At 27.9% G+C, this 14524-nt stretch overlaps 1 protein-coding gene across 4 annotated transcripts in view; it reads right to left on the reverse strand.

The window, feature by feature from the left end:
* Positions 1–14524, reverse strand: part of LOC127286739 (zinc finger protein chinmo) — a 104906-nt gene that overhangs the window by 56657 nt on the left and 33725 nt on the right. Inside the window, exon 1 of one of the 4 annotated variants that reach the window (XM_051313329.1) lies at positions 6768–7203. The exons of the other annotated variants lie outside the window; for them this stretch is intronic. The gene's annotated coding sequence lies outside the window, so the exon portion shown is untranslated. Of the gene's footprint in view, positions 1–6767; positions 7204–14524 lie in introns of those variants that run through there. 4 annotated transcript variants of the gene reach the window in all.

The following is a 14524-nucleotide window of genomic DNA, read 5'->3' on the forward strand; positions in this document are numbered from 1 at the left end:
GGTTAAAATAAGAAATCCCAAGTATTTTTTAATAAATTAAAATATTTTTCAAAATATTGCAAATATAATTTTTTTTTTTGATTTATTATAAAAAATATACATTTTTGATAAAATAGTTATTTATGATACAAGTGCGTAAAGTGAGTGATTATACGAGTGTGACGTTTGCAGCACGAGTATAATCAGATTTACGCACGTGTATCATACAACATTTTTTGCAACACCCACCTCTAAAGTTAAGTACTTATTATGAAGAATTCCAACTCTCTATTAGAATAATTTCGTTTGTATAGAATTAAAAAAATCAATCGAAGATCAGGAAAAATATCATTAAGCAGGAGTGTATGAATTTAAAAGTAAAGTTCGTTTTTTAATTTTGTGGTTTCGTATGGTCTAAAACAATCCTTATATTATGTGAGAGAAATTTCGGTGCGTAAAGTAAATTTCAGTGTGTAAAGTAATATTTCAGTGCGTAAAGTAAATTTCAGTCCGTAAAGTGAATCACTTTACACACCGTTTGAAAAAGATCTTCTTTACACACACTTTTCGGTGTGTAAAATTTAACTTTAGAGGTTAGTGTTGCAAAAAAAAAAAAAAATATTTTTCAGTCTTAAATTTTTTAAGACATTATAGAGAATGTTTATGAATTTTTTAAAAAAATCAAAGATATATATAATATAAATATTTTTTTCATATAAGAGCATCTAATTACGAGTAATTATCAGCAAGCTTTTATGATAATTCGAAATTGTTTAAACAAGTATATTAAACAATCATGTTTTTTGTGAAAGTTAAACCATTTCTTTTAAAAGCCTTTTTTGGCTATGTTAAAGAGGTTAACTAATTGTGATCACCATATTACAACCTGTATATTAAAAATATATTTCTTGATTATTTTTCAGATGTCATGTTAACACTGTAATTAACAACTCAACGAAACAACTGAAAATCAATATCCTGCGTTAAAGTCTTCCCAGAAATCATATGTTTAATATTTTTTAAGTTGTCGCAATCAAAAAAAAAGATATGAATATAAATTATTATTAATAATAATAAATAGATGTAGGCTCATGTACAAAAACCCTAACAGCATCCGGATATTCAGGATATCCTACGGATGTCCCAGGGACAACTGAAAAGTACGATATCCATAGGAAGTCTCAGGGATCTATATAGATACCTTGAGGACATCCTAGAGATATCCAAATTTACGGATACGGATAGGACGTTCATAGGATATTCTAAAATATCCGTTGCTGTTAGGGAAACAAGTTACATCGTTCGCTATAGCAAAGGCATCACGCGAGCATTAGTTTTATTTATTATTTATTTATTCGTTTATATTTATTAAACTTAACAGTCAACTAACAAATATAAATTATTTATATTTCATAACATAGCGTTGCTATGCGGTTGCTAAACTTGTTTGCCACGAAAATCTCGTAGCCAATCAGAGCGCGCGTTTGCTCGAGCAGGCGACAAAAGTCGCTGTTCCCGGAAGAAAATTGGGACGGGAAGATCGTACTTTCACGGAAAAAAATAGTTCGCGAAACTTTCGTAAACTAATTTTTCACTTTTGGATGGTCCCAAAGTTTGGAAATCTTTCATTAACTTTTTCCAAGATTTCACGAACGTTCATCACTCTCTTTATGACAATCAATGTCTGCGCACGCGCACAAAAAAAAATTTGTTGAATCTTGAAAAAAGTTAATAAAAGATTTCCAAACTTTGGGCCCGTCCAAAAGTGAACAACTAGTTTACGAAAGTTTCACGAACTATTTTTTTCCGTGTTGGGTTAGGGGATACAGAAAAAATAATTTGAAAATTATTTCTTTTTCATTTTCGTTGTTAAATAAAAAATTTTGCAATAACTTTTTTCAAAATGTCTCTCGTTGGAAAGAAGCAAAATTTTATAAGCTTTTATTAAAAAAAAGAAAAGTTAAAATCGGTCCACCTGTTTAGTCTAAAAATGTTGCACTGAGAAAAAGAATTTAGTGTTTGCAACAAAATTGTTTGGTTAGGCAATTTTGGTTCTTGTAACCAAATTTTGGTTGGCTGAAACAAAGTCGTAGAGTTATCTCAACCAAACATTTGGTTAGGCCAACCAAATTATTTGGTTGAAAATTTTTAAATTCCAACCAAAATTTGATTACGACAACAAAATAATTTGGTTAACACAAAAAAATAGTTTGGTCTAAAAAACCAAATGATCGTTTGTTGTTCTAACCAAAATTTGGTTGAGACCACCAAATAATTTGATTCGCTCTTAGCTCATAGCTTAAGAGAACAGTTAGTTTAAATCTCTCACAAGGATGGGTAGTCAAGTGGTCAGAGCTACCGACCTTCAGTTTTAAAATAGAGGTTCGATCCCAGGCGGAGATGAGATTTTTCAAAGTCCACAAATATTCCAATTGGATAAATATAAATTCAATGTCAACTTGATAATAAATAAATAATGAAATAAATAAAAAAGATAAGAAGAAAAGAAATAAGGTAGAATAAAATTTTTAATTTTACAAAAAAAGAACTGTTTGTTCGATCAACCAAACATTTTTGTTGACCTAACAAAAAACACTCAACCAAATTTTTTGGTTGACTCAAACAAATAGTTCGGTTGCTTAAATACCAACAAAATTTTGTTGTTGGCCCAACCAAATTTTGGTTGTTCTGACTAAACATTTTTCTCGGTGTGATTTGTCCAAAATTCTGCATTTTGACCCACTGTGCATGTCTCATTAATAAAATTCAGTGTTATAACTTATCCCTGTTACAACCAACCCCTAACTCCTCTACATTTGGTTTTTTGGTCTTATTTACACTGGGAATTATTATATTATTTCTCAATATTTCCATAGATCTGATTTTATCTTTTTTTTCATTTTTTATTCACATATTGTATAGTACTATTTTAAGTTATAAGTTTTATATAGATAGAACTATTTTTGGTTAAGTTATATTCGATAATGAAAAAATTGTTTCTATACAAAGAAAAAATCAAGCTTTTGCAGCATAACACCGCCTTTACTTTTTTCGTAACGCACTCTATCGTGACTCACTCTTTCCAAAGCATGGATTCCTACAACTGAAGTATGGTATAGCGTCATGCGAAAGTACAAGATTTCCGACGTCAATGCTATTAGTATTGGTTTACCCCAACCATCGGGGAAATATCGGACAAAAATTAAGTTTGAGTAGCTCCGGCAAAAAAATGAGCATTGCAAAAGTTAGACAAAACCTTCAAATCTTTGAATAGTTTAACATTTTTTTAAAAGCAATATAGATTTTTGATCGTTTTTGATGAAATTTAATAATTAATTAATTATTATTAATTATAATTTAATTTAATAATCTTTAATAATTGAACCTCCGCGTGCAAAAACAACAGGTATGCTTGGACTGTCTGTCCCAAAAGCAATATAGCTACTTCGAGTTGCGCGGTGGAAACGAGAACAGGCCAATAACGAGACTAGATTTTATCCCCCTCTACGCAACTCGAAGTAGATATTGCGGTTGGTACAGACAGTCCAAGCGTATCTATTGTTATTGTACGCGAGAGCTCAATTAATAACTTATAATTGTTTGTAATTTCATTAATTTTGGCTTGAGGGTCAATGAAAGAAGAAAAATTATTTCTTATTTCAAAAGTTTCGGCATCGTATGTGTGCCTTCATCAGTAAAATTTATTATCTGCAAGTAGAGAGTACATACATAAAAAAAAATTTAAATAACATATTGATTGTAGATCGTACAAGATTGAAACATAATAAAATATGAACTATAATTTCGCTTGGAATGGACAATTTTTTTTTAAAAAAGTATACTACCTTGTATAAAATATTAAGGCGCATATCTTTTTTCCTTTGAAATTTTTTCGTAAAACGAATATTTTAGTTTAATAAATAAAGTTAATTCAAAATAATAATCAATATCATTAAAAGAAATATATTAATAATAATAAATATATTTAATAAAAATTTAGATACAATAAATATACATATTTAAAGATTTAAAAATTTTTTTTTAATGATGTTGTTAATTAATTTTTTATTAATTGTTCATAATTTTAAACAATTTAATTAATAATATTATTAAAATAACTAATAATACTATTTAGAAGTAATGTGAAGATGATGTTTTCACGCCCTGCGAGTAATAAGACTCTACTCTACGTGGCGACGTGATATCTGGCTGCACGCGTTTTCTTAAAACTCGAATATTTTTTAAACTATTTAATAAATCGCTTTGGAAATTTACAAAAAAATTTGTTAAACATTGATAAACAAATGTCTCCCTGAAAGTTCTTGAAACTCGGAACTTCCACGCAGACATTTTGTCGGCAAAGGTGAGAAAACATGATTATTGATTGTTCCTTAAATAACAATTAAAAATTATTAAACAAGTGATGATTACGAACTTTGTTATGATGTTATCCTTTTCTCTATACTTCAATGTGTTAGGATATCAATTCTCAAGTAATTTCATTAATAATTGTCGAAGATATGACAATTTATGTTTTAAAATTGAATGAAATTTAAGAATTAAAATTTTTCAGTTTTTTGTTATTATTAACTAAAATATTCGTTCTTCGAAAAAATTTCAAAGGAAAAAAGATGCGCCTTAATATTTTATACAAGGTAGGTAATACTTTTTAAAAATCAAAATTTTGAATTTTTTTTTTCCTATTTCTATGCCTAAAACTGGAATGAAATTGTTTATTCCGAGTGAAAAGCGAGTTCTTCTTCCGAGCAGCTCAATATATTTCATTTTGTTTTAATCTTCTACACGGAAAGAAAATTTGTAATAATATTTAATATTTTGAAATCAATTTTTACTATAGTTGGTAGCATGTAATGGAAACTAACGGATTTCATTAATTATTATTATCACTTTTAAGAAAGCCTGAAATAAAAATAATATTATATAATATAGTTAGAAAATAAAAACTAGTAAAGTTATTTAAAAAATTAAAATTTTACTATAGGAAACTCAAATGACAATTTTTATTAAGAATTTTAGAAATATCATTATAAAATTTGCTAATAAAGTTTTAAATATTTACTCAATTCACTAATTAATTAAATTAGGAGTACTGGTTTTTTAGATTATCAAGAATTTTATAAGAAATTCATAATCATTGTTACATTAAAAAATGACCTCTTAAACGTTAGTTTAAGTTAGTTATTCTTTTCTTATGAATATTAAAAAATAATAACGCATATAATTTAAACTAATAAATAAAGCGTTTCTCGCAAGTGCATTAAAATCTATCTTCTTAGTATATAAGGAAATTTTCTACCTTCGTGAAACATGTATATAATATAAGTGTGTGCGTTGTGATATATTCTGTGTTTATGTATATGCGTATTTTCGTTAAGTTAGGTAGGGATATATGTTAAGAAAATCAAAGCGAACCTGCGTGCGTGTGTAGTTGTGTATATAAACCATACCAGCATCCTCTGCTACAATAGAGAACAATTAACAGCGATGATTTTTCTTTTATTTTAACGTCGTTTTCAATTTTCCGTATAGTTTTAGCAAACGAAATGCGCGCTTTTTAATTCCGCTTCCCTTTTTCATATAGTTTTAGTAAAAATAAGAAAACTTTCTTATGAATTTTAGAATAGTAATTTTAATTTCTGTTAAAATTGTTTCTACAAAGCTTTTGCTAAAAATATATTAATTTTTAATAAATAGCCTTAGTTTCCATGACTTGCTAAAGAATGTACTAAATTTTTTGTATAATTTTTAACATTCATAACAAAGGATTTTCTTTCCGTGTACGATCTACAATTAATGAAGGCACACATAAGATGCCGAAACGTTTGAAATAAGAAATAATTGTTCTTCTTCTTTTATTGTCCCTCAAGCCAAAATTAAATAAATTACAAATAATTTAATTAAGGGTCAAATATTAAACATTTTATCTAACACAACTTATATTATCTAATATTGAAATATTTGTTATTATTTATATCTATTTTACATTTCAAACATTAATTAAAATAATCCTGATTGGATTTTATATTGTCGTAAATCTCGACGCAAATTTATAATTAAAAAATTACAAATATTAAGGATATAAAAGCTTTCGAAAATTTTTCAAACATTTTTATAGTGTTACAATATTTGCTGCCTATACTTTCCCCAAGTCAACACGGCTGTCAAGCTATTGACACCTGGTTACAGGAAGTTATATTTCCAAATTAGAAAATAAACTTTTTCTAAATAAGTTTAACATATAATATTCAAATATAAACAAGCAGTTTTAAAGAAATTTTATTTTGAAATGATAAATATTTGAATAAATAACTACTTTAAATTTTATTAATCGTGTGCCGGTAACTAGGGATAGGTGCCGGCCACTAACGCATTTCTTTTACTGTACATATATATATATATATATATATATATATATATACGCCGCCTCTGTTTATGTTTGCTTTCCTTGCATACTTCAGGACTTTGCTTTAGCAAACTTGTTGTAAGCTTTCGTATTATTCTTTTCCTGTCAGGAGTATTTTAAAAAGTGTGAATAATATGCTATATTAAATATCTTGGTTTTAAAACTAGTTAAAGTTAAGTAAGCAAAGAATCAAACAGAAAATAATACTATTCATTACAAATCATCAATGTTTATTCATAAAGATTACTATTTTCTTCAAAGGTTTATATTAAAACAATACAAATTATGTTTGGCTCTTGACTATATTAGTTAAAAATTAGAAAAGTTGACCAATTAAAATAAGAAAAAAATAAAAGCACTATACCGTGTAATAAACTGCGCAAAATTGAATGTCCTGCATGAATAAGATTTTTATGCCGCTACAAGCTTTCTGCAAATTCACACTCCGGTTTGTTTTTGTTTACAAAATGAAATCACTAATGTTACATTCAAGAAAGATTTATTTGGTATAGTATTCATATTCATTAACCTTGAAATTAATATGAGCGCCTTTTAAAAAAAAGTCGTTCAACACTATAGATCAAAAAATTAAGTGCTTTCTAAAAAAATTAAAGATTTTAAATCAATATGGAATTTAACAAAAATTTCTTCACTTATGCATAGTTAGAATGTTAGATTTTTTGAGAAGTTGAAAAACTGATTTTAGCCACTACAATCTTATTCAAACGCGATTTCTCGTCAAGGACTGATTACATGACACGACACGTGTCAACCGCAGAAATCGAAAGTCGAAATCTAAAAGCTGAAAAAGTCAGATGAATCGTACTGAAAAAGAATGTGTATATGGGTCATCAGTGCTGATGCAAATGCGGTTGGTTGAAATTGTAGGAATTTGCAGAGTAGTAGGGAGAAGAGGGCCAGAGAAGGAGTTCTTTCGATGAGTGAATGGTGGAGAGAGAATGGGGGGCCGGAAAAAGGAGGGGGTCACATTGCCTAAGGCTACGATTGCCGAATCTTGGTAAGCATACGTTCTGATGCGCTATGTCCCATGACTCGCCTAACTTAACTCTCACGCTAGTATTCTTATCCCCCTGTATTCCCCCAAACTCCTCTCTAAAACTCTTTATGTCTTCTATCTGTTGCTTTTCTAACATAACACGTGCCAGGGCCGCCAAACACAAGTTACAGTCCACCGTCCAAAAAGGCATAAGAACAAGGTCTTCTTTGTTCTTTCTATTCCTCTATGAATTACTTCATACCAAACCTTCAATAGTAAAACATCAATAATATATATATAAATTTATTTATGAAATATGGTTTAGAAAAAGATGAATTTTTAAAAATACCTTTTTTAACTATAAATGAATCACGCATACAAATTATTACTTATCTTTTTATTAAAGTTTTATAACGTTCAAATAATTCTTGCACGACATATTTTTGGTAAAACTTAATCAGCTTGTTCAATTAATGTGTATCTCTGTAAGCTATAATGTGCAAATTCATAAAAAATCATCCACAATCTTTATAAATTTATGTACTGAGAAAAATATGTTATTAAATCAACTCCAAAAAGTATATGAAAATTATTAATGTAGGGCGTCTTTGAAAGAAATTAAATTCCTTCTTTTAAGGCGATGCAAATTCTGAAGAAATTGTAAAAAAAACTCTACAATTCTTGTGCATTGTCCTAGTGTTTTTTTAAAATACTTTTTTAAAAACAACGCTATTTCGAGAAAGATGGTATATACTTTAAGACGCTTAAAAATTAGGAAATATTTTCAAGGTTGATATAATTATTTTTAGGTTTAATAGTAAAAATACTCTAAAAGTAAATAGGTTTCTTAATTTTTAAATTTAATGTTGGAAGTAATGTTTAATGTAAGTTTTTATATCAAGTTCCATTGTTATTCATTCATTATTGTAGAAAATATGTTAAAACAACTGATTTTGAAACTTCAAAGTGCATTTTTAAAGACTTCATTTTCTTGTCATATACTTTTTAGAAATAGTTGGAAAGTGCATTCAAGAATCTATCTTTTCATAAAAAAAGACAAAAACTATACATTTATTTGTTTATAATGTTTTTTCAGGAGATTTCTCGTTTTCGTCGTGTTTTTCGAGTGATTTCTTGCTTGAATGCAGTAAAAAAATATTGATATAACGTTTTGAACATTGAACATTTATTTTTAAGTAACAATTAACATTTTTTGACTTCAACTGACAGCATTATTAAAAAATTTGGTGTAATTTTAAATTTTAATAAAATTATTTAATCGCAAGTTTAATTTTTTTCGTAATTTCAATCGAATAAGTTTGTTTTTAAAATTTTTTATGATTATGTTACTGTATAATCCATAATTTGTTATATAAATAATATAATAATAGGAATGATATTTGGATGTTTATTTTTAAATGAAAGATGAGATATTAGATTCTGTTTTGTGTACAATAAAATTTTAATTAATGTGAAAATGAGGAACTTAAACAAAGAAAACTAAAAAGTGTACCATTGCCATTACGTTTATCCACTTGTTTGTCAAATTACGTTTTTTACATGCTTGTAATTATCGTGTAATATCGTTAGGTAATAACGGTAGTGTATGTAGTAAACCGTAATATTTGGTAATAAGTATAAAATATTAGCGTACTATGGTAGTCAAGTGTACACTTTTTTAACCAGTAAATTCCCCCTTGACTGAACATTAAAAAAATATTTGCACTGACATAAGAGACACAACTTTTGTAAGATATAGTTAAGGTAACTTGGAGAGAGTAAATAACTTTTTTCATCCAGCGAGCGTGCTTGGTGGGGGAACTTGAGTTTGCGCTTCACTCAAGTTTACTAATTGTAAGAGGGTTGACTGTAATACAGTAAAAACACAGGACATGAAAAGGTTGAATCGAATTCAAAGTTTCTCGAAATAAGGAGAATGTATATTAGAAGAGAGTAGCTAGGAAGGCCCGTACAGAAATTGCCCTACTTTACTCTACCTACTTAAAGTTAGTATTTGTGATATTGCTACGATTGGCTATGTTTCCAAAATTATTTTTTAATAAAAATGCCAGTAGCAATTAAAGCGAATCATTATACTATTGTTTTAACAACTTTTATATTTTATGGGTTTGGCAAGAATATTTCATCTAAAAACTCAAATATAGGGTGTCCCGTGTGGAAAAGTCCCAATGTCCAAAGTGGGCAACCCAGACAACGCCCAAACTGGGCGCGTAACGCTGATCCCAAAGATTTCCCAAGGTTGGGAAATCCCAGCTGGGGCCAGATTGAGTTATTCCATTTTTATTTATAATTGTTAATTAATAATTATATAAATAATTTAACAACAAGAGTAAATTAAATGAATAAATATAATTTCCTTTTAAATTAAATTGTATTAAAGATGACGACTAACAAACAATGTATATAGTAAAAAAAGTAAAAAAAATATTTATATAATTTAAAAATTAAATAATAGTGTATGTATTAGATTTTCAAGTTTTGGTACAACTTATAAATTATAATCTAGAAATAACGCAAACCTATGAAATAAAGAAAACTGCGCACGAGGGGAATCGAACCTACGACCTACGGACTTATAGATTAACGCTCTAACCACTATGCTAACGACGCGTACCTGCAGACAAATTTTAATTTCTCAGTATCATTTATATCATACAATTATTGAATCAAAGATGTGAAAAATATGATTAGGTTAGGCAATAAATTTAAATATAATAAATTTTTAATTATTATAGAAAAAATATCACTTACTTAATTTCATTTATTTTAATTTAACATTTTTACCAGTAATAATTTGGATTAATAAGTACCAAAGTATAGTTTTCGTTGAAGTCAAAATTTTGTTTAAATAATTTATTAAATTAGAAAATTATGTTCAATTATTATTAATAAATTGAATAAAAATAGGAAATAAATGATTGAGAATGGGGTCAGAGTGGGAAAGCCCAAACTCAAAAAACGACTAAGTTATTATTATTAATTAGCTTAGTTTAATAAATTAAAAACTAAGAACTTGACATACATTTTATTTATTCAGGGTAGCAATATAATTAACTAAAGTTTTCAATTTCCTTATTTTTCTTTAAATGTGAATTTTGCCCATATTGGCTTTTGGAAAAATCTCCAAACGGCATATACATTAAATATAATTAACTAGTTTTATTATTTCTCATTTTTTCTCAAGTTTTTTATTTATTTATAACAGAATATTAAATTAAATTTCAGTTTGGAAATACTTTGGGAAATCCCAGTTGGGTCCAGGTAGGGTTGACCCAAACTTTGCCCAAGTACAATGAAAAACAAAAATTTTTTTGAGCCTTCATAGTTGCGCTTTTTTGTATATTTGTTCAGCATATTATTTAAATAATAATTTAATTAACTTAATTCTTTTATTTCTTCATTTTTCAAACTTTGGGAAGCCAAGTTGGGCCCAGATTGGCGCCCAGTCTCACTTTGGGCGACTTTGGGAAGATTTCCCTACTTAGTTCTACTTTAAGTAAGGCTCTCACTGTCCCCTGCCAGTTTTTCCACAAGTCTGTCATTTCCCAGATTAAACGACAGTTACTTGGTTATGCCATGTTTGCAATATAACCTAGAAAACTACATATCAAGGCAGTGGAAAGGCCCTTGCCAGTTTGTCCACAAGTATGGCATTCCTTAGAGCAACTCGGTCTTGCCATGGTTTTATGACATAACCTCAAAATAAAAAGTAATTTTTAACACCAAATAAAACTATAATAAAATTAAATTTCCATGCAAACTATTTTATCAAGTAATAATTATTTAATAATAATATTTATGAATTTTAAATTATTAAAATAACAATTAATTAATTTACTTAATTAAAATAATTTATTTATTAAAATTATTAATTTTTTAAAAAATTAAAGAAAAATTAATTAAGTTAATTTAAAAAAAAAATGTTTAACAATTTTAATCTAAGAATTTTATCAACAACTCAAAAGAAATAAGTGATTTTTTCTTTCCAAAAACTAAAATTTATTTGTCTTTTTTTTACTTTATTATCTATATTTTAGATAATAAGAAAAATTATGTTCCTAAGTTTTAATAAAATAAAAAAATGAAAATATTAACTTATGTTAAATAAATTATTTAACATTAAAAATAAATTATATTTTATATATAATTATTGTTTCTTTACTGTTCTGCTCTCCAAGTCTTCATTTTCCTCAGTCGCAACTTATCAAATGAATTTTGAATTTATTTTCTCACGTTAAGTTGGCATAATGGTTAGCGTGTTAGATTACGGAGCGTTAGGTTAGGGGGTTCAATCCCAGCGAGCGTTAAATATTTTTCAAAATTTATGTAAGCGATTGCGTTAAATAATAATAGGTAGGGGTAAATATAAGTTCTCCAGTAATAAATAATGTGTTAATTGTATAATTAATTCCATATTTAATTTTTTTGTTTAGTGTTGGTGTTACTACATATTTGAAGTTGGGTCGACTTTGGGATTATTATTTGTCAGGCTAGAATTGTGCATTCTTCTGTTTTTGTTTTGTTACAAGTTTTTGTTGCTTACTAATTCAATCAATTACTCATTACAACTGATTATAAGCCTGTAGTACATTTTTCACTGATTGTTATTTTTGTCACAAAATATAGGGTATTTCCCAGGAAAACTCTCATGGCCCTGACAAGTTCATCCATAACTAAGGAAAATCCTTGCAAAACCGTCTCAATACATTACTACGGCCTTGTTAGTTTGCCATGACAGGCCCTTGCCAGAATCCAGGCGTACTGGGAAGGGCCTTGACAGTCCCAGACCATAATTTCTGCACAGGCTTCTTAAATTCATTATTTATAAAATTTTTTTAAAGATCTGTGTTTTTTATGTTGTATGTAAAATTTAAAAATCTTTTTACAATGAAAAAAAATTTTATTATATTTATTTATTTGATTCAAATAATCGCCAGCGTAAAAATGAAAGTATGGGGTAGTATGGGGAAAGTATGGAATAGTATGGGGAAAGTATGGGAAGAGTATGGGATGCAAAAATTTACGTTTTTCCGTCGAATTTCTCAAATTTCAAACTTTTGGCTAAGTACCTTTAGAAAAAAGGAAATTATTTTTTTAAAAAAACTTACTTTTTTCTCTCAAATTTCCAAGTTTGGAAAAAGTATGGGGAAAATATAGAAGTATGGGAGGCAAAACTTTTTAAATTACTCAAAAAAATTTTTTTTTTCTAAAATTTTAAACTTTTGGCAAAAACCCTTTAAAAAAAAGGAATTTATTTTTTTTTAAACAATTAGGGTAAGTCCGGGGGAGTTGGCCATAGTTTTTTTAAAGGTCTGTAAAAATAAAAAGAAAGTGATTTACATATTAACTTTTATTGCTAATTAAACATTGAACATTTAACTTACAAAAAATAATAGAAATGAGAAATTTTTTAAATGCAAACAATCTTAAAATTAATATTTTTTAAAAAACGCGTTTGGCCATCTCTCCCGGAATGTACGGGGGAGATGGCTATAGGCGTACGGGAGATATGGACAATACTTTAAAATCATTCTTTGGTTTCTCGCTTTATCAAAATTCTTAATTTAAAGTGATGAATGTCTTCTTTTCTTCTTCTGACCACATTTCGAACATTTATTATTAAATTCAGTGCAATTTTCATAAGCGCTGTCTGTCTGTCTGTCTGTCTGTCTGTCTGTCTGTCTGTCTGTCTCACCAACACAACAAGACTACAAGGTATTTTTTTGAGATATCAGAGTGGTTTCCAATGTATTTTTATGTTCTGAACACGATTCCGGGTTCCAAAATTGCGTATTACGTCAGGATTTTGAGTAAAGTGGGGGTAAAGTATCCAAAAACCGTGTTTTTGAGGATTTTCAATATTTTTTTACTCCTTAACCTGACGTGATAGAGACTTCTATATAGGCTTAAATTAAGTTTATATCTTACATTTTAAGACAGATATGCGCAAGATAAAAAAAATTGAATTTAAAAAAAAATTAGGTTCAAGTCACTTAAAAAGATTTTTGGGGTCATTACCCTCATTTTTTCAAAATTTCAAAATTTTTTTATTATCCGCATATGGGTCTTAAAATGTACGTTTTAAATACTTTAAGCCTATATAGAAGTCTCTAGTACGTCAGGTTAAGGAGAAAAAATACTGTAAACACTCAAAAACACAGTTTTTGGAGACTTTACGACCATTTTACTCAAAATCCTGACGTGATACGCAATTTTGGAACCCGGGATCGTGTTCATCACACAAAAACACATTGGAAACCACTCCGCTATATATATAAAAAAGTGTTATTTTGTAGACCTGTGTTATGATTGTTTATAAACGTTTTTAAGATTTAATTACACAATAGTGATTATTTTATCTGATCATATTTAAATTTGAAAATCTTTTTTGGAGTGTCTTGTTGTAATATATGTCATAAAAAATGTCATTTGCCGCAGAATTAATGTTTTTTTAGCGAACACACGAATCTCAAGGGTGCCAATAACTTAAACAGTATGGCCATCTCACCTCGAAAAAACATGGCCATCTCTCCTAATGTCAGGAGACAAATTGACACAACTAAAATTTAAATAAATAAATAAATAAATTTTTTGAATAAATATAAAGTTATGATAAAGCTTGGGTCATGCACTTTACAAAAAAACATGAAATTCAAAATTATTCTATAAAATAACATAACACCAGTGAGAAATGAAAACTCTTCACTTTTTTTCAGAACTAGTCAAAATAACAAATCAGTTTTTTACTTACTTTTTCAATATTATTCTGAAGTTTTTTCTTTTAATTGTGTTTTGCCATAAAACAAAGCGAATTAATCTTTAATAAGCGATACCTAGCAGCAAATTCTATAAAATATTTGAATTGGCCATCTCTCCCGCATGGCCAACTCCCCCGAACTTACCCTAGTTTTTTTCATCAAATTTCTCCTACACTTTTTTTGTCGAATTTTTAAAAATTTCAAACTTTTAGCGAAGTCTTTTAAAAAAAGAAAATACTTTTCCCATAATTTCCCCATACTTTTTAAAAACTTTGAAATTTGAGAAATTTTACGAAAAAAACTAAGTTTTTTTTTAAAAAAATTTCTTCTTTTTTTAAAAGGACT

The sequence above is a fragment of the Leptopilina boulardi genome, unplaced genomic scaffold (assembly GCF_019393585.1).
Source record: "Leptopilina boulardi isolate dan_hultmark-lab unplaced genomic scaffold, ZJU_Lbou_2.1 LbouV2_122, whole genome shotgun sequence".
NCBI classification, from domain to species: Eukaryota; Metazoa; Arthropoda; class Insecta; order Hymenoptera; family Figitidae; genus Leptopilina; species Leptopilina boulardi.